The following is a 24,367-nucleotide window of genomic DNA, read 5'->3' as shown; positions in this document are numbered from 1 at the left end:
TGGGTCCTGGCATCTACTTAATACATATTCAATAAATTAATGAACAAACTCAAGAGAGAGTGAGTGAAATCACGAAGGTATGTATGCAGTTGGGCTATAGCAGAGTGTTAGGGTCCGGCCCCCCTCCAAAGCTTTCAACTCTTACGTCCAGCCCATAGAAACTTGTTGAAACGCATAAATACCCTTCAATATCAAGGGGACATCACAAATACTCAAGCCTTCCTCTCTCTTGGTTTATGATAAGTCTGGCTGAACCCTTCAATGCATCTAATTCCCCATTACTTACTTGTTCTTTATGACCTCCATATACATTGTGTGAGTTTGTGTGTGTTTATTTATATAAATTCTTATCATTCGGATTCATAAAATATCCTTTATGAGAGAAACTATCCATGGCTGACCCAGATGCACAAGAGGAAATGTTTCATTTCTCAAGAAAAGCCTTCTGTGCCTCCTGACACCTCCCTCCTCCGTGTGCTTTACCCGTGGGACCTAATGGTTCTAAAAACCGATGCAGCTGCTTGGCTCATAATTTACTGACCTACTGTGTGCGTAACAAGTGGGACGGAGCTATGATCAGCTGGGGTTATTTTTGTTGCTATCGGATATTGAGTCCTGCCCTTGGGGAAAGCTTCAAGGATGATTTTCTGACATACAAGATTGCGTGTGTACCTGTCTGTCTGTCAATGAAAAGAGAGGAACGTGGGGAGAAACTCAAGTAAGTGCATTTCATAGTCTTTGCTAATCACAGACGAAACATATTTTCTTCTCTAGCAAAGCCCAGCTGGTTGCTTCAAAACTGTCTGAAAAAGAAAAAATGTTGTGGTTTATATTAAATCCCGGCTGCAAGGTCAAAAAAGCCTGAACCTACAAAAGACTGGGCTTGAGAGACAAAGCTGTTGAAGACTGAGCAAGGGGGATGGAGTTCGTCGTAAAACTACACTTAGCACATACTTCTTCATACCCTTTTAAAATAAGTATTAAGTCGTCTTAATGAGATCATTATTCTTCTGAACAGATTCATGTGACAATGCTCTTGCCATATCCCTTCTGATGTTTATAAACAACAAACTGTAAAGAGTGCTCGCCAACGTTTGGTGGGGGGTATGGACTCTAGAAATCTAATGAAAGCTGTGAACCCTCTCCCCAGCAAAAAAATCACATCCACAATTTTGCATACACTTTCCAGGGGTTCACTGACCATCTGAAAGTTATGCATGAGTCCCGCATTAAGAAGCCCTTCCCTACAGGAAATATAACATGGAGCCATGATTTAAAGGAAATTGTGGTGTTTTAGCTCTTTAAAAGTCCTTAGAAATAATTTAGTCCTCACTCTCATTTTCTAGATGCGGGCAGAGGTCAGGAGACAGTAATACTTGCCGAAAGCCACGCAACAAATTTGTGACAGAGTTAGGCATTTGGATGGTATCGACATCTACTTCATCAGAAGCTGACCCTGAACAATGATTGGTGGGAAGGTGACGTAAGAAGGAGGTGATCCCAGGGGTATCAGAAGGGAGTGGAGGTGGCAGGAAAGAGAAGAGGAGGGGGTCAAGCAGGGTGCCCTCTCAGGCAGACACCTGTGGGGGGATTCCACAGGGACCTGGAGTTAAGCCCCGCCCGAAGAGCGGGTTGGCAGCTTCCATATCTGCACACCCTTCACCGTTAGTTGAGAGGGATGGGGCAGTGAACTCCCAGAAACCAGTCGCCCAAAGGCAGTCCTCCAAAAAGAAACAAACAAAAGAACAGCAGATGTTGGTCAAAGGGGACTTTCCAGGCTGCCAGGTAGAAGGCAGTTGATGTGACAGACCCAACCCTTTCTGACCCCTTGCTGCTGCCCCAAAAAAAGAGATGCATGTAGACTTTTCAGTGAATGACTCAGTGCTCACTATTCCAAGACGAAAGATTAATGGATGTGTGATATTTACGTTCAATTCTAGTCTGAAGGCGTGATGAGTGTTCCCAGACCTCCACCTCCAAGCCTTGTGCACAGCAGAACCAACGACAAGAAGAAAGGTCATGTGGCATCTTCATCCCGGAGTCATCACAAGGCACAGTGTTCTGGGGATTCCATCCTGTCCCAATTTGTAAAGCCACCATAAACCGTCCCTAGTCCCACCCCAACCTTACACACACATCCTACGAGCACCAGGCAGCTTGGCTTGGTTTCTGCAGAGCATTTCATTTTACAGGGTTGAAATTCCCCCTTTCCTCCCGAGTAACGCAGAACTGCCTTGCAGGAGTGACACGTGCTCCCTAGGGTTGAAAAGTCTCCCCTGAGCCAACAGAAATGGGCTTTGCTTTAATTATACAGCAAAATCCCAAAGACTGAAGCCACATGCTGGCATCCCTGCTCGGAGTTTACAAACTGCCGGGAAGAAAGAGCAAGTCACTGACAGACAACTTCCCTGATTTATGCCCCTGAATCCAACACGGGACAAAGCAAAGGAGCCGAACACACTACCGAACAAGCCACACAAGATGCTCATGGCTAGTCAGCCCGCCTCCTGCTTCCCCAGCCCAGCAGCCCTTGTCCGGGCACACCTGAACTGAAGCTGGCTCTTCTCTTCACTGTAATGTTTTCCCATCTTCCTACCTGCCTTCAAGTCTCTGACAAATGCAAATAATGGTGGCCAACTCCCTTGCTATTGAAAGCTCTGAATAAATAGGCTTTACTTGTTCTCATTCAGCTAGTTTTTGTTTATTTCCACATAGTTCATAGAGAAATACAAAGCACCAATAAATGTGGGAGGGGAAAAGCTTAACTAACTAATTCTAAAAGAAATGCAAATTAAAACAACAATGAAATATATTTTTTGGCTGGATTTGGAGGGCAGTTTGAAAATATTTAAGCCAAAGGGAAAAACGTGCATGCCCTTGAACCTGGTCATTCCTATTCTAGCAATTCATTTTTGCAGTGATTTTGTCATAAATGCACAGTTATGTACAAAGATGTCCACTGTTTAAATATTTGTACAGGCTAACTCTCTGAAAGGGGAATGGATAATATATGAGACATCCATACAATGGAATTCTGTGAGACCATCCAAAGAATAGAATGTTGGTGACAGGAGGAGTGCAGGGATAGATGAGAGAGTGGAAAAGGCAAAACAAGATGCTCGAGTGTCATTTTTAAATACACGTGTGTGCCCAGGTACAGCTCTCTGGCTGTTTCACACAATGAAATAGTGGTTCATCCCAGAAGTGCGGCTGGAGAACGGGAGAGGGGCTGTCACCTGATACACTTCTCATTGTTCACGGTTGTATGATGATCATGTATTACCTTGGTAATGAAAACGTTAAAATAAAAAGAATCAGCTGGGGAACGCGGTGGTTCGCAGGAAATGTGGTCCTGAGAATGTGTTATTCACTCCATCACCTATTTTCTCACTTCTCCCCTTATTGTGGCTGAGCTATGCAGGATGAAGCGTGGGCACTGATAATAGCTTTGATTCCGGGAACAATAGCCAGGATAATGAGGAACCCACTTCATCGACAATGCTTCCACGCTGCGTCAGAGGCAAGACAAACATCGCACAGGTGCTGAAACAACCACGGCTCATTTATCTGCCATTGTCCAGAAAGGAGCCCATCCGCACTGGTGAATTTTCCAAAATAATAGGAGCTCACCATCTGCTTCAAGGGCCCACTTAAAAAAAAAAAAAAAAAGATGTAACCATTTTTGAGGGAACTCTTTCCTAAATGGATTTCACAGTCTCCTCCTTCTCAAAGAAAATACAGCGATCATAATACAAGCAATTCCTGATGACTTGGAGTGCAGCTCTGGCTATGTTCTGAGTACAGTTCTGGAGTTGTGACTTATTTCAGCCCCGCATCTGGGGAAGTTTGCCTCGACTTTGCATCTTCACCAATCTTGGTGATTCTGAATTCCTTTCTAATTTGCGAATGTCTGCCACGTCTCTCACTTTGGCCATCCTTTATAGGTAATATACCTATTGGCTCTTGCCCTGTCTCCTGAATACTGTTCATCCCTCATTTCATTTGACGCTCCATCTCAAAGTGGAGCCCGAGTACAGCGCTGGGTGAACATGGTTCCCTGGGAGGTGGTCCCCAGAAGCAGAGTGAGGGTGTGTGGAAGGAGGGAGGGAAAATAGAGCAGCAGGACGTATGGGCAATGGGAACTCGGTATCTCATCAGGACCCTTGGAGACACAGTGGGGAACACACCTTATTACTGTCCTACTGAGAGTATTTATTCACCAACTAGTATCCTTCTTGTGTCCCCTGTTTGAGGGTTCTTGCAACTGGGAGGGTGGAGGTCAGACCTTTAGCACTGTAGGTCTGCATCTTAGCTGGGCCAGACAATGCCCTCAGACAGAAAGACACAGGAACAGGTTAAGGTGAAAGGATCAGAGCACCAAAAGAGTCGGCCACACCCTCGCACCACCCCCACAGAGCCAGCAGTGGGATTCCACTTCACAGATGAGGGAACTGAGTCTATGAGAGTTTAAACTACCTGCCCAGGGTCACTTAGTCAGCCAATGACGGCATTAGGACCCTAATCCAGGTTGAAGTGGCCCCAAGGTCTCCCTCAGCTGTCACAAACGGCTGCTGTGCTTCCACAGGCCACTGGGGACCCTTCCAGATTGTTGTTATCTGAGAGATCAGCTGATTAAGAAGTACAAACAAGTTTGTATAAAATAAGCTACAAGGATCTATTGTACAATACAAGGAATAGAACCAATATCTTATAATAACTATAGTGGAGCATAACCTTTAAAAATTGTGAATCACTCCTGTATTGTACACTTGTAACCCCCTCCTCCCTTCCCTCTCCCCACTGGTAACCACTAGTTTGTTCTCTGTATTTGTGAGTTCCTTTTTTGTTATATTCACTAGTTTGTTGTGTTTTTTAGATTCCACAGAGAAATGATATCATATAGTATCTGTCTTTCTCTGACTTATTTCACTTAGCATAATGCCCTCCAAGTCCATCCATGTTGCTGCAAATGGCAAAATTTCATTCTATTTATGGCTGAGTAATATTCCATTGTGTGTGTGAGTGTGTGTGCGTGTGTGTGTGTGTGTGTGTATATATATATATTTACATGCCACATCTTTATTCATTCATCTGTCAACGGGCACTGAGGTTGGTTCCATATCTTGGCAATTGTAATAATGTTTCTATGAACATTGAGGTGCGTGTACCTTTTCAAATTAGCGTTTTCATTTTTTTCAGGTATATTCCCAGGAGTGGAATTGCTGGGTCATACAGTAGTTCTACTTTTAGGTTTTGTTTGTTTGTTTGTTTGTTTGCAGTACGCGGGCCTCTCACTGTTGTGGCCTCTCCCATTGCGGAGCACAGGCTCCGGACGTGCAGGCTCAGTGGCCATGGCTCACGGGCCCAGATGCTCTGCGGCATGTGGGATCCTCCCGGACCGGGGCACGAACCCGTGTCCCCTGCATCGGCAGGCGGACTCTCAACCACTGCGCCACCAGGGCAGCCCTATTTTTAGTTTTTTGAGAAACCTCCATACTGTTTTCCACAGTGGTTGCACCAATTTATATTCCCACCAACAGTGTATCAGGGTTCCTTTTTCTCCACTTCCTTGAAGGGTGTTTACTTTTTTGTATTGATTATTTTTACTGAAAAGTATCATTTTTGGCAATACATTATTAAAGCCATTTTTCTTTTTTTTTTTGGTAGAAAACTCTTCAAAGATTATAATACTAAGCAGGTGTATTTTTCTTCTTACTTCTAGAGGTGCTTATCTTCCTTTCTAACTTGAAATTTGTTGGTTTGAGTGGGAAACAGACGTAGATCCAAGGATGTCATTATCCTAATAAAACCTCAGTGTCTGACTATATCCACACCACCATTAAACAATTACTAAAATACCTTGTGAAGAGAGGGTCAAGGGATTTTACATTATGTCTATTTATTCTTTGAAGCGCCTCCTACCCCGAGATGTTCCCTTCACTTGATTCTGGGCCAGCTTGTGACTGATTCAATCTAAAGAATACAGTGGAAGTGGCGATGCGTGACTTCTAGGCTCAGAAAAGGCCAAGCAGCTTCCCCTGTTTCTCTGGGGAGTTCACTTTGGGAGCCCTGCATGGCTGAGCTGTGAGGAAGCCCTGACTCTGTGGGGTAGCCCCTGTAGGTGCTTTGATCGAAAATCCCAGCTGACATTCCAACCCCACATCAACTCCCAAACCTGTGAGCAACGAGGCTTCTAGATGATTCCCATCCCCCCCCCAGCTGTGAGGTCACCCTTGGCCATTATGTCCTTGCAGGTAGAACTCCAGACATCGTGGAGCAGAGACAGGGCATACTCACTATGCCTTGATTGTGGGCATAATAAAATTATCTCATGACACTAAGTTTGGGCGTGGTTTGTTATACAGAAACAGCAACCAGGACAGAGGGCCAGTAGGAGGACTGGTAAACAGATATTCCTAGAAGTGCTGAGAGGGGTAGGGCTGAGCCTGGGGTTGAGGGAGGTGAGGCAAGGTATACCAGCAAGCTAATTAATTCATAGGTAGCTGAAGAACTCCCAGACACAGACTGTGAATCTGCTATTCCGTGACCACCCCATTCCTTCCCTAGGCTACTTTCTGTGCTGGACAACACTCCAGGTACTTTAAGTAAAAATACATTTAATAAAGGGACTTTGGTGCCTACAAAATCTCAGGAGGAGCTGGAAGCACAGGAGTCAGGGGCTGCTGCTGCACCAAACCACTGCAGCAGCAGGTCAGGAAACTATGTTGGCTCTACACTCACAAGTGCCACCAGGACGGCCCCCTTAGACCCATCACTGCAAACACAGGGGCCAATCAGAGGCTGCCCGTCAGCCACCACCTGTGCAGAAAGGTGGCCTCTACTTCCCTTCCATCCTCCAAATTCTGCATGAACACATTTGACTGGTAATACCTGAGTCTAGGATCCTAGCTGCAAGGAAGCCGGGAAAGGCAAGGGAGTCTAGTCTTTATACTTCTAGTTTCCATAATACGGTGGAAGGTGGGACATAGAATTAGACTAAAGTCAAAAACTTGGAGGAAGGGAGTTCCTTCTCCTCTTGGAGGTGGGAGGAGGACCAGATTAGTTCAGGTTTTCCGTTTTCATATCTACAAATTGAAACACTTTGTTCCAAATCTCCTTTAGAAAATAAGCAAATTTTCATTTTAGAGGAGATGGAGGTAACACAGGGCATGCAGATCAGTCAATCTGTGTTGTGAGAGCACAGGCAGAACCAGGACTGGGTGAGATAGCTGGGCTGAAATGGAGACTGGGGACCCCAGCTGAGAGGAGGACTCAGCACTGGAGGGGGGAGGCCAGCGCTGACCTCCAACATCACCATCACACCTGTGAAGTCAGCCACTCCTGAACAGGCCACATGTCTTCTTGCTTTACCAGGAAATTCCAAGCTCTGGGAAATTATAGTGCACCTTCAGGACTGGATAGAACCAGAGGGGACCAGTACTTGTTACTCCTAAAATCTTGGCTGTCATGCCTTCTCTCTGAGCCTCAATTCCCTTATCAATAAATAGGGGATAATAGCTTATAGACTCATTATATTAGAGAAAACCCATGTGAAACTACATATCAGATCACCCTCTATCTTCTCTAATAGGGTGCCTTCCTGACATGGGCAATAACTGGTTGAAATTTCAAAATCAGGGTTGTACATAAGACATATGACAAAAGAGTTTCTCTTCTTGTTATGTATTTCTCTACTTCTTGGACACTAGTTGTAGCACTGCAGTGCCTTTTCTCTTTTCAGTCCTACCCACGGTTCTTTCTCCAGAAACACCAGCATGTGCTTGCAGAATCTCTCCTTTGAAGATAGCAGGAAGGAGCTGAACACATAAATGCGTCAGTAACTTTCCATTTGCTCCTCCACGAGTGTGTCTGAGGGCCCAGATCATTTCCTCCAAAGCGTCTCTAACTCCCCAGCAGCTGGTGCTTGTTCTAACCCCATTATCCACCTGGATGGGCACCCATGATACTCTTCCCTCTTCAACTACTTCATCGGCCATTGTGTCCAAGGGGGCACCCCCCACTGGACTTACAACTCACCATGGCGGTAAGACTTGTTCTCATCAACACCTTCCAAACTTCAAGCTCTTACAAAAACATGAGGACTCTTCAGTGGCTGTTGACTTGAATGTGATAATAATTGGCTCATGGTGAGACCACATCAGTGTCCCTTACGTTGTCCTAAAAGGAGAGACATATTTTCTCTTTGTACAGCAGGGTTCTTGCATGAGGTTGGCACGCCTGCAGTTTATGCCTTGTGAAAACCCCTTGGCAGGCTCGGATGAGATGCAGTCCTCCCCTGCCAAGATCTTCGTGGCTTCATGAGGCACTTAGAGCTCCATCTTGGTCCCCTGAGCTCTCTCCAAACTTCGGGTTTTCTCCCCATCTCAGTCCCATACTAGAATATGGGCAACACTTCCAGACAGAGTTGTACCTGGGCAAAGGGGTAATCACAGCCTCCTTTTCTCCACCATGGCTCTCTTGCCAAGCATCAGGTCTTCAGTGACTTTGAGTGAAGCCATTTACCCAACTGTCTTTGTTTGGGTTCTTCCAAAAGCCAACCCAGGAACAAGAACTTAGGAACAAGTAACTTACCTGGGAGGCAATTCCAAGAAATACTGTGAGGAAGCAAAGAAGGGAGGGAGGGGAAAGCACCAAGTCAGGGTATTCATGAGGAGGCTAATGCTGTGAGCAATGGGGGCTCAGTCCCGGGGGGATCTCTGGGAGACTGTCTCCAACACACACTTCAGAGTTGTCCTTTCCAACAGAGGAAGCCGCGGCACTTTTTCATCAACCTCCATCTATCATTGGTGGGTGCCGCTCCTGGGAGCATTCACTCCCCAGCACTTCCAGCCTGGCCATCTGGTAGCTAAGCATGTCCTATGATCAGACATCATCCTCAGGAAGAAAGAAACTCAGGTGTTTGAAGTAGAAAGCCATCCACTTGTACAGGAAGAGTTTACTCAAGATACAGGTGACTTCTGTTGTGGGCCAGTGGGATGTGACATCACATGCTATACAAACCAACAGCCAACACTGAGATAACCATTCACTTTGCCTCTCAGATGACCCTTCTGACAACTGAATGATTTGATTGTGAAAGATTGGATGCGTCAATGTGTAACCTTAGACCCTGGAAACAGCAGCAGATGTTACTGTTAGAACAGAACGTTAGAAAAACTAGGACATAATGCAAAGTCAGAAGGAATCGACCACGCACTGGAGAGCTGGGAGGCCACATGAATCAAAGGCCAAGGTAAAAAAGTAAGACACAAAGCACATGGGAGTGAAAGTGTATCCAGCACCCAAAGATCAGGACAACACTGGGGAAGAAACATGCAGGTGGAGGAGAAGAAAATTGCCTGAATTTTTAATTTTTATTAAACTGTCTCCTTCTGCTGAAAAGCGTAAACATTCTTAAAAAATAAGGAGGGCGGGGCTTCCCTGGTGGTGCAGTGGTTGAGAGTCCGCCTGCCGATGCAGGGGACACGGGTTCGTGCCCCGGTCCGGGAAGATCCCACATGCCGCGGAGCGGCTGGGCCCGTGAGCCATGGCCGCTGAGCCTGCGCGTCCGGAGCCTGCGCTCCGCAGCGGGAGAGGCCACAACAATGAGAGGCCCGCGTACCATAAAAAAAAAAATAAATAAATAAGGAGGGCTTTGTATGTTTGTTTCAGAAGCAGCCCTACAGTGAAGGGGGAAGTGCTTCTCTTGGTCCTCAGCAGGTCTGCAGGGAGGCAGAATAAAAGAAGGGAAAAGCCACATTTCTGAGGCCTGGGGGAAGATGGAAAGATGGGAGGGGAGAGCCGGCCTAGCCCTGAGGGCAGTGCCTTTGAAAGTCGCATTGCTGGAAACAAGTTTCCAGAGTAGGCAGGAGAGAACAGGGTCACTGGCACAGAGGGAGAAATTTACTGTGAGGTCTGTTCTAGAAATATCGATACAAAGCTACTTGTCTCCCTTTCTCTTGCATTTTCTCCCAACACAGCCCCTGCTTAGGAGAAGGAGCCAGGTGGCCATGTCTACGCCACCTGGTCTTCCAGCCCAGATCCAGATGGCTGGTGCAGGGTGCATCATTCTGTTGGCTGCTGGATCCAATCAGATTTTCTCCCACAGGAATTTGAACTAAGAGACTCAGAGAGTCCGGTTAGGGAATGACTGGCCTGAGAATTATAAAATCATGACAGTAACGTGGGCACATACAACAGGAAAGCTGGCAGATGTATACTGGGAAGTAGAGACAAGAATGACATCAGTGAAAATGGTGGAGTGAGGACCTCTGAAAATTCAGCCCTCCATTAAAGCAGTGGAAAATGGCCCCAAATGGTCAGAACCAACTTTTTCAGAACTCTGAAAATTAACCAAATGCTTCTAGCATCCTTGGGAGCATTTAGAAATGTGGCTGAAACTTGGTAAAAACAGAAAGCTTGTGGCATTTTTAGTACTTTAGTCCAATTTCCTGCTCTCAATGGTAGCCTTGAAAAATAAAAGAGGGAGAAGAATGGGCCTCAGTTCCAAATAACTATCATCATACGTTTTAGTGTTTCACTGGAAGACCCCACTCAAAAGACTTGTCTTTGTTTGACCTCCCTTGAACACACCCAGTGATGAAACACCTCTGAGAGAGAAGCAGAGGAGGGTAGCATTTGCCAGATGTTTTAACCTCACAGCTGACTACTGGATGACAGTGGAGACAAACAATAGATTAACCAAAAACTTAGAGAAAAAATGAGGACCCACTTAAGCAAGCATTTTGTTCAACACTCTGGGACCAGCTGAATCTTTGTGCTTCATCCACGGTGTCCTCAGCCAAGACACAAGCTCCCCAGATGCCCATCTTCTCATTCCCATGACGCTCCAGGCTTCCCAAGCCCACAGCCACTGTCCACTGACAACTTCCCTGGACCCCTTAAATGTCCCTTCGATTTTAAGGAAACTCTCCTATAACCTCAGTCTCCCCCAGAGAAACTCTGACTACCGCCCCAAGGCAGCCCCACCTCCTGCCTGAACAGATAACTGCTTTTCCTCCAAAGATACTGCCTACCACCAAGCTTTCTCCCAGCATCCCCAGGCTGGGACCTGGGAGGTGGCTGGGGCTTTACCCAGCTCCCTGCTGCCATTTCCAAGTGGCTTTGCTTTTACTCTTATGTAAAACTCTTTAGCCGATGACATTATTTTTTCCCTAAGAGACTTAAGAGAACCACTTGAAAAATTACAACAAACAATACAAAAATTCAGCAAAGGAGTGCGATACAAAATTGATAATACATAGAAACCAACAACTTTCATAAATACCAACCAGATCAAAGACATGACAGCAGGCCCTGCTTGTGAAAACATCAGTACAGGTGAAGCACCTACACAGGAATTGTGCATGGCCTATATGAAGAAAACCCTAAAATATCACTGCAGAAAACTTAAAGAAAGACACACCATGTCATTGGGCAGGAAATGTCAATATTATAAAGATGTCATTTCTGTTCAAATTAATTTAGAAATTTAACACTAAGCAAATCAAAATATTCAGGTTTTAAAAACTGGATTATCCTGCTAATTCTTAAGTTTACATGGAAAGACAGCTTTAAAATTGGAAGAATCTTACAAAGTACTGTATTAGTGGGGGATTAGAGCCAAAGATGATATCTTATGAAGCCTCAATGATTAAAGTTGTGTGGTACTGGCACACAGACCAATAGAACAGAATATAAAATCTAGTAATAGACCCCAAAATGTAAAAGAAAGAGACCTACGGTAAGGGAGGCATTTCAAATCAGCGGAGAATAGGCAGACTATTCTATAGCTGGGCTATCTAAGTAGCCATCTGAAAATAAATAAAGCTTAATCCGTCCCTCACCTTGCATACAACAGAATTCATTCCAAATGGGTCAAAGATGTAAATGTTTTGAAAAATCTTTTATCTTCAAATACTAAAAAAAAACACAAGAGGATTTTTAAAATCAACTTAGAAGAGATGAGACATTTCTAATGGTGACTCAACACCCAGATGCTATAAAGGAAAGGACTGAAATGACCATAATGAAAAACATCTGCATGACAAAATAAGTCAAAAGGGAAAAAAATATTTGCGGCTCATATTGGGGCTTAAACTTTGAAAAGTGGTCGAGAAAATGTGAATAATGCACATGGAACTTTTTCTGTGTCTGTAGCCATGACATTGGGTAAGAACTTGAGGAGGTATTCTTCCATCGTTCAAAAGCTATTATCTGACTCAGGAAGAAGTCGCTTGTGTCCCTGACGAACGAGCAAAGTCCTAACATAAGTTGTTTCACTTTCATCTTGAATTACCCTCAAATATCAACGCTTTAATCCACAGTAACCCACTGATGGTGGTACCAATGGCAGTGGGGTCATTGACCGAAAGTCACAAAGTGAGCTGGAGTTTTTAACAAGCACGTATGAGACCCGCCCCCCCTCCACCGAGAGCCCCAGGGAGAGTGGTGCGACTAAAGACACAGGCCTAAGGAGCTGCTTTAATTGGCTGCTAACGTCAGCGTGACCTCATTAGTACCTACAGCCTCCCAGACCTAGGGACATCCGGGTTACAATTAATGATGGATTGAGGGTGATATTTTGCATCACAAATACCAAAGTAGCTTGAAATGCATACCAGTAGGAGGGTGAGGCTATGTTTTCAGAGTGGATGAGACCAGCTGAGGGACCCACAGCCCCATGGTGCTGACAAGGTGTTATGGGAAGAGCAGTGGGATACAACACGAACTTGAAGGCATGGGTCCTGCCTCAGAAGTTACTAGCCTTGTGATCGCGACAGTTGTTGAACCTTGGATTTGTCTTCAGCAAAACAGGCTCGTGCAGTAGATGAGATCCCGGTGCTGGCCCAGCCCACCCCTCCTCAGCGCTGTTGGAAGTGGGGACCAGCCCTCAGCTACGGCTCTGCCTCACCTGGGAAGTTACAGCCCCCTTTCGCCCACCCCACGCAGCCCCCGCTATGACAGTCTGCCATAGAAAAGGCTGGATTCCTGGCCCCAAGGGGGGCAACTGTTCAGCCTAGCTCGTGTTTGAATACCCCATCGCTACCACATGGATCAGGCTACCGCTGGGACCACGTCCTTGGGGCCTCCTCCCTCTGCCCCATCCTGCTTCACCCCCTCCCTCAACAATTCACGTGTACCAGCATCCCTGGGCTCCGCTTCTGGAGGACCCAGTTTAAAAGAGAGTTTTCCTTCCTGGTCTGTCAGTTTTACAGGGTTGCCATTGTTCGAGACCAGCTAGCAAGACCAGGTTGAACTGAGTCCTGCTGTGAGCCATGGCGACCTTTGCGGGGGGCCGGGGGCCGCGGGGCTGGGCGGGGCGGGGCCAGGCAGGGTATTGAAAGGGCAGTGGGGCTCAGTCATCCCGAGTAAAGAGGGGTTGTTGCCAAAGAAAGAAGTCAAGAGTGGACACAAGCCAGCTCTAGTCGGAGGTGAGGCTGTGACACTCCCAAGTTACAAGAGCCCGAGAGGGTGGCACAAAACCCTCCAAGAGAGTAGCTCAGCTGAGGCATGAACCAGGCAGTTGGTTGGTGGTCAGGCTGGGCCAGACCATCGAAAAGAGCAGCCGCATAGCACAGGGAGATCAGCTTGGTGCTTTGCCACCACCTAGAGGGGTGGGATAAGGAGGGTGGGAAGGAGACCCAAGAGGGAGGGGATATGGGGATATACTTATGCATATAGCTGACTCACTTTGCTATACAGCAGAAACTAACACACCACTGGAAAGCAATTATATTCCAATAAAGGTGTTAAAAAAAAAAAGAACAATTGGAATAGAATCAAATAAGTCAGCAGGAAAACAACCTGAAAACTGAAGTTCTGTGGCATCATTTCCATTCAAGTAAGTGGGTCTCACAGGTGAGCTGTGGTCTAGACACACCACCATTCTGAAAGCAAGACAAGGAAACCTCCTCTGAGGTCCTCCAGATCTGAGCCTGTAGGACTACATGTGGGTAAAATTATGTCACGAAATATCAATACTTGGGGGAAACTGAGATGCCTTTTGGTGGCATTTAAGATAAGCCAAGAAATATCAAACTTGTAGGATGCAGCTGAAGGCTTTAATTCATAAATTAGAAAAGAAGAAAGGCTGAAACTCCATGATTTAAGCTACCACGTCTAGAAGCCAGAAGAACCACAAAGTACAGGAAAAGAAATACAAGAGCAGTAATCAATGAAACAGGAAATAAATGTACAGTAGAGAAAATCCATAAAGCCAAAAGTGGGCTATTTGAAGACTGATTAAATTCATTAACCTTGAGCAAAGCTGATCAAGAAAAAGAGAAGTAAAGATGAATTGCCACCATCAGGAAGTTAGACAACAGAATTCCCTGGCAGTCCAGCGGTTAAGATCACTGGTTGGGGAACTAAGATACTGCATGCTGTGCAGTGTGGCCAAAAAAAAAAAGGAAGTTAGACTGTGTTAAATGCTCTTGGCAGGGGAGCTGCCTTAGAGAGACATTTCAGGCAGGTCAGTGGTCAGGAGCCCAGAGGCGACCTGTCATCCCACCAGCCTCCTGGTGACTGGTGACTGTTCATGGCAAATTCTCCACCTTAGAGTTCCGACATCACGCTAGAATCAGTTTTATATATAAACACATGGCTTCCAAGGTTGAGATTAAAGATGCAAAATAAATATTAGGTCTAAAACGAACACTGGGCTACCTTAGGTTGGGGTCCCCCGAGGTAAGGCTTTTAGTGGGTTGAGAGGAAGCCCCAAGTAGTGCTGGCGGAGGAGTCGGGGGTGGGTTGTGGCAGAGGCCTTTGAGTCATCTCCAAGGATGGCCACCACCACGCTCCCCTGCCTGGGCAGCACGCCGCTCCTCTCACTGGTGGAGTCTGTGCCCCGCTTCTGGACCTGGGTGGGCTCTGTAACTGCCCAGCCACCTGCTATGGCAGGAATGCCGCCCAGCCAAGGGTGTGGAGATCTGGCAGCGTCTGCTTCCTCTCCACCTGGGGAGTCTTGCCGCCCAGCTCTAAGGCCCCTCTGGCTGGACCACTGACAACACAGCATCACAGGGGCGAGAGGCCACGTGGAGCAGCAAGGCGGCAGAGCCGGGCAGGAGTGAAACCCGCTGGACCTTCCCGCTCAGCAGAGCACAGCCCCATGAGGACCCCAGCCAACCCGCCTGCTGTTGCAGAACCACCAGTTGAGTCCACACATTCCCGAGCCCAGAATCGGGAGAAATAGTGCCTAAGTGTTGTTGGAAGCCCCGGCGTTTGGAGGCGGTGCACCTGTACGGAGATCGCTGGCTAAAGGATTCAGCTCCAGATGCACAGATGAGCAGGTCCTGTTTGGGCACCTGGGATCAGTCCGTCAGGGCCTCTGGGAGGTGGTAGAATTCGACCGGGAGTGGTCTGACTTGAGAGGTGTTTATTCACTCACAACCATCATCCTGGGTGAAGGGCTGCTCCTTGGGGTGTGAACTCCATCCCCGCGAGAGAGCAGTGCTGCGCCCACAGCCAGAGAGGCCGGTGCTTGTCGGAGGAAGCTGTCACATGCACAGGAAAGGTGACGCCCGGGGTTCTGAGCAGGGCAGCGGTAGCCACAGGCTACGTGTTCCAGCCCCAGCGTGCAGCTCCTAATGCTTTTCTCTGATCAAACCCACAACCGTATCAAATTTCTTGGTTTTTTCCCTTTCCTCCTGGCATAGTGTAGCGTTTTGGGGGGGTACTGCTTCCCCTTTCATCATTCTAACTCCTCTTACCTTCTAAGATCAGCTTGAACATTACCTCCTACTGGAAACTCTCAGTATCAGTTAAATCCCTTTCAGTTACACATTAAAACACACACACACACACACACACACACACACACACACACACGACTACAATAATGGGCTTGAACAGAAGAGAAATTATGACTCATTAAAGTGCAAAGTCCTGTAGTTTTCAGGCTTCAGGCTCAGCTTGATTAAGGCTCAATTGATGTCACCAGAAGATAATTTCTCTTGGCCTCTGGATTCAGCCCTGCTCACCTCCATGTACTGACTTCATTCTCAGGCTCCAAATAATGGCAGATGGCTGCTACTGCTCTAACCTACTACCCTCTTCTCAGTTTCAAGGGAGAACAAAGAGGTATTTTTCCCCAGCAGCTCTTAAACAATTCCTGCAATTTGCTAGCATCAAACCAGCTTAGGTTACATGCTCATCTCTGAACCAATGAGTGTAGCCAGAGGAAGGAATATTCCACTGCCTTTGGCCTGGGTCATATGCTCTGGCCCTGGAGCCTGGGGCTTGGGCTTCATCTGAACCAGTGGGTGATGGGATGGATTGGTCCACAGGTAAAACTCAGGGCTGCTGCCTAAACAGAGCCAGGGGATGCTGAGAGACTCAGGCAGAAACATCCTCTACTCCTTTCCTAGCCTTCTCACCTACACCCACCCAGCTTGGACTAAATGCCCTTCCACCGTGACCTTAGCATTCACCACATTGTGTGGTTATAGTTGATGACATGATTCTCTCCTCCAATGCCTTGTAAAAACCTTGGGGACAGAGACCATGATTGATGTGCTTTTGTATCTTCACACATCCCCCCCACCAGCATTACAAATTAAGTACTCCATCAATGCTTGTGGAATGAATGATCAGACTTAAAATACCATGTAGCCACTTATTTTAGGATAAGCACAAACACACAAAAACAAAGGCTAGTCTCTAGCTAATGTGTTGAGTTTTCGTTTGTTTTGCAAATTTTATTAAAATGTAACACGTGTGGGACTTCCTTGGTGGCTCAGTGGTTAAGAATCCGCCTGCCAATGCAGGGGACACGGGTTCAATCCCTGGTCCGGGAAGATCCCACATGCTGCAGAGCAACTAAGCCCATGCACCACAACTACTGAGCCTGCGTGCCACAACTACTGAAGCCCGCGTACCTAGAGCCTGCGCTCTGCAACAAGAGAAGCCACCACAATGAGAAGCCCGAGCACTGCAATGAAGAGTAGCCCCTGCTTCCTGCAACTAAAGGAAGCCAGTGTGCAGCTACAGAGACCCAAAGCAGCCAAAAATTAATTAATTAATTTTAAATATATATATATAACACGTGTAAAAATGCATCCATCATAATCAATCAATGAATTTTCACGAACTGAGCACACTTACATAACCAGAAGCCAGATCAAGACAACATTACCAGACCCCAAAAGCTCCATTCACTCACTATCCCAAGGATAGCTGCTCTTCTGAATTCTAGCATCATGCATTGGTTTTGCTTGTTTCTGAGCTTTGTGGATTGTTCCTTCTCGTTGCTACACTATACAGTATTCCTTTATGGGAATATGCTATAATTTATTTACCCATTCAACTGGTGGTGGGTATTCAGGTAGTTTCCACTTTAGTGCTATTACAAATAGTGCTGCAACCAACATTCTAAGTGTCTTGTGGGTGAACATGTGGGCACGTTTCTGTGTGTACCTGGCAGTAGAATTGCTGTCATAAGGTAGGCATGTATTTGGCTTTAAGAAATGCTTTCACTTTTCCAAAATGGGGGTGCCAATTTCCAATACATCCAGGAGCGTAAGTTTGATTGAGTTTTGCAGTTTTCATCTGTACACCGCATGAACACATTTTGGCTACCTTCCTAGAGTTATGTACACAATAGATGCTGGGTAAATACTGAGTGGAGGAAGGAAGGAAAGAAGGAAGGAAGAAAGGAGGGAAGGGAGGGAGGACCACACTGAAGATCCCAGAAGAGCCACAGAATTTTCTGAAGGCAAACTTTCCCCTTCCTTGACTACAATGTGAATTAAACGATAGACTTTGTGGAGGATTTCATTCATAATCCCTTCAAAATGAGTTAGTCCCGCTATGTATTAAATGGATTATGCGTGAATCCCAAAACAAATCCAAATGCAATTAATGTTTTAATAAACCAGTTGCTAGTGTATGCAATACCCACAACTCGTCGGGAGGGATTGTATTATATTTATAAACATTAATTAGGTGTTTGTTATTGTCAAACTAAATTTAAAATAAATCCACAGCATCACTGGCCACTTGGGTAAAAAAGTCTCAGTGGCGACTGTAATTAGAAAATAGATGTAAGGGAATAGCATTAATTAGTTAGCTAATGGCGAGCTTTCCACTAATTGAAATGAGGAGCCCTTATCTTGCGGGATGATAAAATATCTTAGGTGTGCAAGAGAGTGAGCTCCTTTGGGTATTAATAATAAGCCAAAATATTTATTTAACCCTTTCCTTAGGGTATTTTCCTACAAAGTCACAACAAAGTTGGTATTCATTGCCAAATAAAATACAAAGTTATTAAAAAAATTTTTTAACATTTTATTTTATTATTTTTTTATTTAACATCTTTATTGGAGTATAATTGCTTTACAGTGTTGTGTTAGTTTCTGCTGTATAACAAAGTGAATCAGCTCTATGTATACATATATCCCCATGTTCCCTCCCTCTTGCGTCTCCTTCCCACCCTCCCTATCCCACCCCTCTAGGTGGTCACAGAGCACCGAGCTGATCTCCCTGTGCTATGCGGCTGCTTCCCACTAGCTAGCTATTTTACGTTTGGTACTGTATATATGTCCATGCCACTCTCTCACTTTGTCCCAGCTTACCCTTCCCCCTCCCCGTGTCCTCAAGTCCATTCTCTACATCTGCGTCTTTATTCCTGTCCTGCCCCTAGGTTCATCAGAACCAAAAATTAAAAAATTTTTAAATAAAGGAACAGGAGATGTTTGGCAGAATGAAAGGAAATCTGCTCTTGCCCAAACAGGGAACAGGTTCCTGATGCCCAGATTTAATTTTGGTCCTTGTCTTTCTAAAACGCCTCTGAGACAGGCGACTCCTGTTTTCCTGGTTCTTCTGCTTCTTTGGATGCTCATTCTTTTTTTTTGTTTTTGTTTTTTTGTTTTTTTTTTGCGGTACGCGGGCCTCTCAGTGTTGTGGCCTCTCCCATTGTGGAGCACAGGCTCCGGACGCGCAGGTTCAGCGGCCATGGCTCACGGGCCCAGCCGCTCCACAGCATGTGGGATCTTCCCAGACTGGGGCACGAACCTGTGTCCCCTGCATCGGCAGGCGGACTCTCAACCACTGCGCCACCAGGGAAGCCCGGATACTCATTCTTGATTATGCTCATTGTCTCATCTCTCTCCCAACTCTCAAGCGTTGGTGCTCCCCAGACGTCTAGCCCTTTCACCTTCTCGTATCACACATTCTGGCCCATGACAGTCTCCTCCGAGCAGCAGCTTTAACCTCCACCTGCGTGCAGAGTCTTGGGTCTGCGTCCCAGGTCCTGAACCATCAGGCTCCGGCCTCAAACATCCCATCGTCTGCTCACGTTTCCTACTGGACCATCCCACGGGGACTTTGTAGCAGACATTACTTGCTGCTCTGCCCAGACGCCCTTGGATCCCTTGTATTATTTCTGGGTTCTCCTTCTCCACTTTCTGTGTGGTTCTGACTCTGCCTGCCCACACCCAGCTGCTAGAACTTTGCCTCCACATCCGGAGAGCTGTAGGCGGGACCAGGCTGAGGCTGGGACCTGACCTGGAGTCTCACCCCTGCTTACCTACTCCCTTCACTGTCCTGCCTCTTCCCCCCTCGCCCCTGGGAGCCCATCCTTAATGAGTCACGTGCACAGGAATCCTCTTCTCAAGGTCCATTTCCAGCAAACCTGTCCTAAGACAGACACCCAGCAAAATGCACCCTCTCCCCACAACAAAAACCATAGTTCCTCCTTTTATATTTCAATTCGCAATTGGTATGATTTCACTGTCTAGGTCAGAAAAGAAGATGTCGTATCCTTCCCCATTTATGTGCTACTTTCAGCCAAACAGAAATGCTCCCCAAATCCTGATGAGACAACTCCTCCATGTGTCTCGTCACCACGTCTCCCCCTCCATTTGTCTCAGGGACACCTAACTGTCCTCTAAGACTTCATACTTTCCAGCCCTGATAGGCAGCAGCACAGTCACGACCACAACCAATCCCTGCATCTCAGGGGGCCACGTGACCCGTTCTCAACTGTGGAAACAGAAGTGATGAGTCTCTTCCAGACCCAGGTTTCCAAGAAGCAGGTGGGCCATTTCCATCCTCCCTTGTTCCCTCTGCCTCGGTGCAGAGGACCCTGAGGTCCTCAGGACTGTGGAGCTCCAGGAGGGAAAAGACCTGGAAAGCCCTCCAGCTGACCAGGACACACCCTGTTGAACCGTGACATGAGTAAGAAATAAGCTTTCCTGGTACAAAGCCCACTGAAATTTTGGGGGGTTATTTGTTATGGCTGCCAGTGTGCCCTTGATTATTACACAAATCCTGTGGGGCTCATCTCTGCTATTATTGCATTAGCTCCTGACCTGGTCTCCATCCTCCAAACCCCTCACACATCTGCTCTTTACCTGTTCACCTGAATACAGCAACCTAATGGGAATGAAAATCCCACCCTGCACATCCTCTGCTCTTTAAAGCTCTTGAGCCGACCCATGCCCTGTTAAGTACAGAATAAAGGTCAAGTTCCTTGGCATCATAAGAGAGCCCCATGACTGTTATTTCCTCTCCCACCAGTTTTGGCCTTGTAATTTCCTCTCCAGAAGTGCCTGACTACTTATATCTCCATGAGAGCATCTTCTCTTTTACTCACGCCTGTCCAGTCCTTCCTTGCATTTGTCTCATTGGTTCCTACTGGTCCTTTAAGACTTAGCTTGGACAAGAAGCCACCTCTGGACGCCCCCCAGGCTGCGCTAGAACCTTCCTCGGGGGCTTCTGTCCATGAGGCATGGAACCACCCACTTCCTGATCCCTCTCCCTGCCCACCCTGCATCCTGAAAGCGGAAATCTCTGCTTTACATTCCAGAACCTATTCTGTCCCTCCTGCCAATCCAAAGGCTGTTGAACCGATTTTTCAAACTTATTCCTAAGTTCTGAGATCGTTTCTGAGTTCAACAAATATGCAAGGCATGTAGAGCAGAAAAAAGCCCCACATTTTGTCATTTACTTGACGTGACTGGGGTGCGTTGAGGAGCACTTTGGCAGTTATAGGGTGGAGATAATTGTAGAGTCATGATAGAGTGGATGATTTCTCTGAAGGAAGCAAGAGGGGTGGGGATGACAGCTAGAGGGAGACGAGAAATCGAGAGCACGGGGCTGGAACTGTGGACCTCAGGTTAGAAACCCTGTTTTAGGCCCAGAAGGAGATGTTATGGCTCACTTGGTCCAGGCATTAATTGCATGCTGAGAGCTTGAAGGCATGCATGGATTCGCCCCTGGCCCGAGTGCATTCACCTGTCAGTGGTCAGTCCAGACTAGAACCCTGATCACCGACACCCAGGCCTCCTTCAGCCTTTTTTCCTGCTGCCTTCAAGAGATAAGCCTAGTCCAGATGAAGCCAGAAACCTCCATCCACTAGGAACAACTTTTTTCTGGCAGAACCCTAGGAACGAACAGGAAACGTGAGCTGGGGAGGAAAGTAGGTCTGAAACAGAACCACTCTTTTTCAACCCTGTTGTGAAATTTAAAAATTGTATTCGTTCTGGGTTTGGCTGATTTCATGAGAAATCCCTCTATCTGTGGGTCTTATAGAAATAAGCATTTAAATAAAAATACGTCCGTTGGAAAGACTCGATAACTAGAGCTGTTGATTTCGCCTGGTTTGCTAGTGCAGGACGAGGGATGTGATGCTTCGTGAAATGCAGCGAACGAGGAAATTTCTGTAGAGCCCCCTAAATCACTTAATGGCGTAAGGGATTCCCAGATGGCCTTATCAGCGGCTACGTAAAATTGTTAGGTATCAGCACCAACTAATAAATTTCACTTCGGGCTTGGATTTCTGACATTTGCTCAAATCCTCAGAGAACCGTAGTTACTGTATATCCTCGTACAGTATTTGAATTCTGAATTGCTATACATGGTTGGCCGCCCACTGGGACAGGAAATAAAACTCCATAATAGAATGTCATTTTGTAAAAGTCTGAGCGTTATGAGTTGTGGTGATATCGTATGACAAACTCATGTTTCTTTTTTGTCTCAAATGTTTTATTCTCCAGTAAAACTCATTTGCATTGTTGTCCCATATGGGGATTTGTACATCCCGGTACATGATAAAGATGCAGAAGGGAATTAGGTCACTAGGCATGCTCTTTTTTCTTTTAATAACCCCGTGCAACCTCTTCCTTCTTAATCTCGTGCAGACAAAAGCAATAGAAGCTAAACCGTCCAGAGCCGTGATAGGAAAGGCGGACAAGCAAATCCACCAACATGCATCCACTCACTCACTATGGATGTATTTAATTAATCCCATGTGGACTGGTCTTATTCAAATAAAACTATATTTTAGAAAACGGCTGCCTTGTTTTTTGGTCTGTGTTATGACCCCCGATGGAGGCAGCTGGGCTGGTTTGATCAGTCAGTTATTATAGGTCTGGCTTGCTTTCTGCTAATGGCGTCATGCCGGAAAGAATCTGTATTCTAGGCAGGGTGGAAACCTCCCCAGTGGGTAAGGAATTAGGAGAACATTAGAAGGGTCCCAGGCAGCGGCAGCAGGCAGTGGAGGGGAGGATGCTGGACCCCAGATGCGCCCACAGGAAAGCGGCAAGCTGGGAGCTTGGGTGACTTCCACAGGCTGGCACCCACGTGCAAGCAGTCGTGGTGCCCAGCCGAGCTCTGAGACACGTGCTACTGTGGTCCTTTCCAATCCCCTTACTTCACATCACTTCCTACCCGGGACCATCCCACATTGGTGGATGAGAGGTCAAGTTGGCAGCATCAGGATAACTGAAAACTCATTAGAAAACTCTCAGCGGGTGCCTGGGATGTGTCCAGCCTTCTCTGGCACTGACTCACCCAGTCCTCACGAAAACCCTATGAGCAGCTGTTATTATTCCCTATTACAAACGTGGAGACTGAGGCACAGGGTGGGTAAGTGAAATGTCCAGTATCGGACAGCAGACAGCACATCCAGGGGTCAAACCAAGCCAGCTGGGCTCAGAAATTGCACCTTCGACCACTACAAGTCCAGTCTCCCAGGGGCCTTGATTTCACACCAGCCAAGATTTGAACATTTAGGACCTTCCTTTCAGAAGCGTATCGTGCCCCAGACTGTTCGTAATAGCGGCACTATTCCGTAATAACCCAGAACTGGAACTCACCTACACCTCCATCAACTGGAAAGTGGACAGATGGAGGCATATTCAACAGCAGGAGACTCAGCACAACTTATGTCCAGGGGTGAACCACAGATCAGGTGTGGGGAGAGGGATGGCCAACAGAAAAGAACATGAACTGTATGTGTCCACCGAAAGGTCAGGAACAGGAAAGCTGTCTCTGGTGTCAGAAACCCGGATAGTGGCTCCCCTGGGCAGGGGCTGATGCCTGGGAGGGCGTACAAGAGGGTGGTCATGTTTTACTTCTCGACCTGGAAGCTGGTCACATGGCAGCCTTCATTTTGGACAAATTCATCAGATCGATACAGTGCTGTGGTCTCTTTAGGTAGGTTTTCCTTGGCTAAGAAAAAGGGTTTTTGAAAGCATAACTAAAGAAAGTGTCTTGTTAAACCCTCAGAATTGACGGTCAAACACCATTTGTAAGAGAAATCCAGTTCCTCACCAGGAACTGACTTAGGGCCACTCGTGGAAGGACATTGAGAGCATAAGGTGACAAAAGGAACGTGGAAGGAAAGTCCCTTTGACTTCACTGCGGGCTCTGCTGAGTCGCCAACTAGCTGCGTGGTCTTGGGTGGGTAGGTCACCTGGCTGGACGAAATCTGTGCAGGAGATTTAGAAGCTCTGCTAAGGTCAGCTCCCTGAAGAGGAGCTTTGACCATGACGACACCAAGGAACACAGGGACAAGAAACGCCCTTTGGACGGAACGTCCTGTTAGGAGGATTTGCCACCACCAGCTTGGCATGAGACACTCCTCGCTGTTACCCAGCTTTTGTTTTATTTATATTTTTTACTTTTTCATTCCCGGGGATTTATCTCATTTTTCTGACCGGGTTTCTAGAACATCTTTCCTCCAGCTTCCCTAGATTTCCATACCTAGAAACCAGAGACATTTCGTTCTTTGTGGAATGCACTCTGCTTTTCCTTGATGCAAAGAATCATAGTTTCGATATTTTATTTGTATGTCCATTTCACAGACCAGTCTGCCTTCTGAGTGTGAGACACTCACAGCTAGAGCAGGGAGCATTAGCAAGTAAGGTCCTCTCCAACCCCTCTGTGGGTCAAATATTTTGGCAAACCTTAGCTGATACTCAGCAGGGTCTAAAGCAGGTAATTGTTGAGATGCGATGAGGGAATAGAAGGCATGCCTGTTGGTTTTGGGGAATGGAAAATTCGTTTGATGTGAGTTTTCGGAATTTGTCTATTTTACCATCAAAATGCTCATCAAAAGAATAAGTATAAAACTCCCTTTTGGGCT

The sequence above is a fragment of the Monodon monoceros genome, unplaced genomic scaffold, assembly GCF_005190385.1.
Source record: "Monodon monoceros isolate NGI ecotype Baffin Bay Population unplaced genomic scaffold, NGI_Narwhal_1 Super_Scaffold_13, whole genome shotgun sequence".
Taxonomy (NCBI): Eukaryota; Metazoa; Chordata; class Mammalia; order Artiodactyla; family Monodontidae; genus Monodon; species Monodon monoceros.
The sequence above is the reverse complement of the archived record's forward strand: the minus strand, read 5'-3'. Positions refer to the sequence as shown.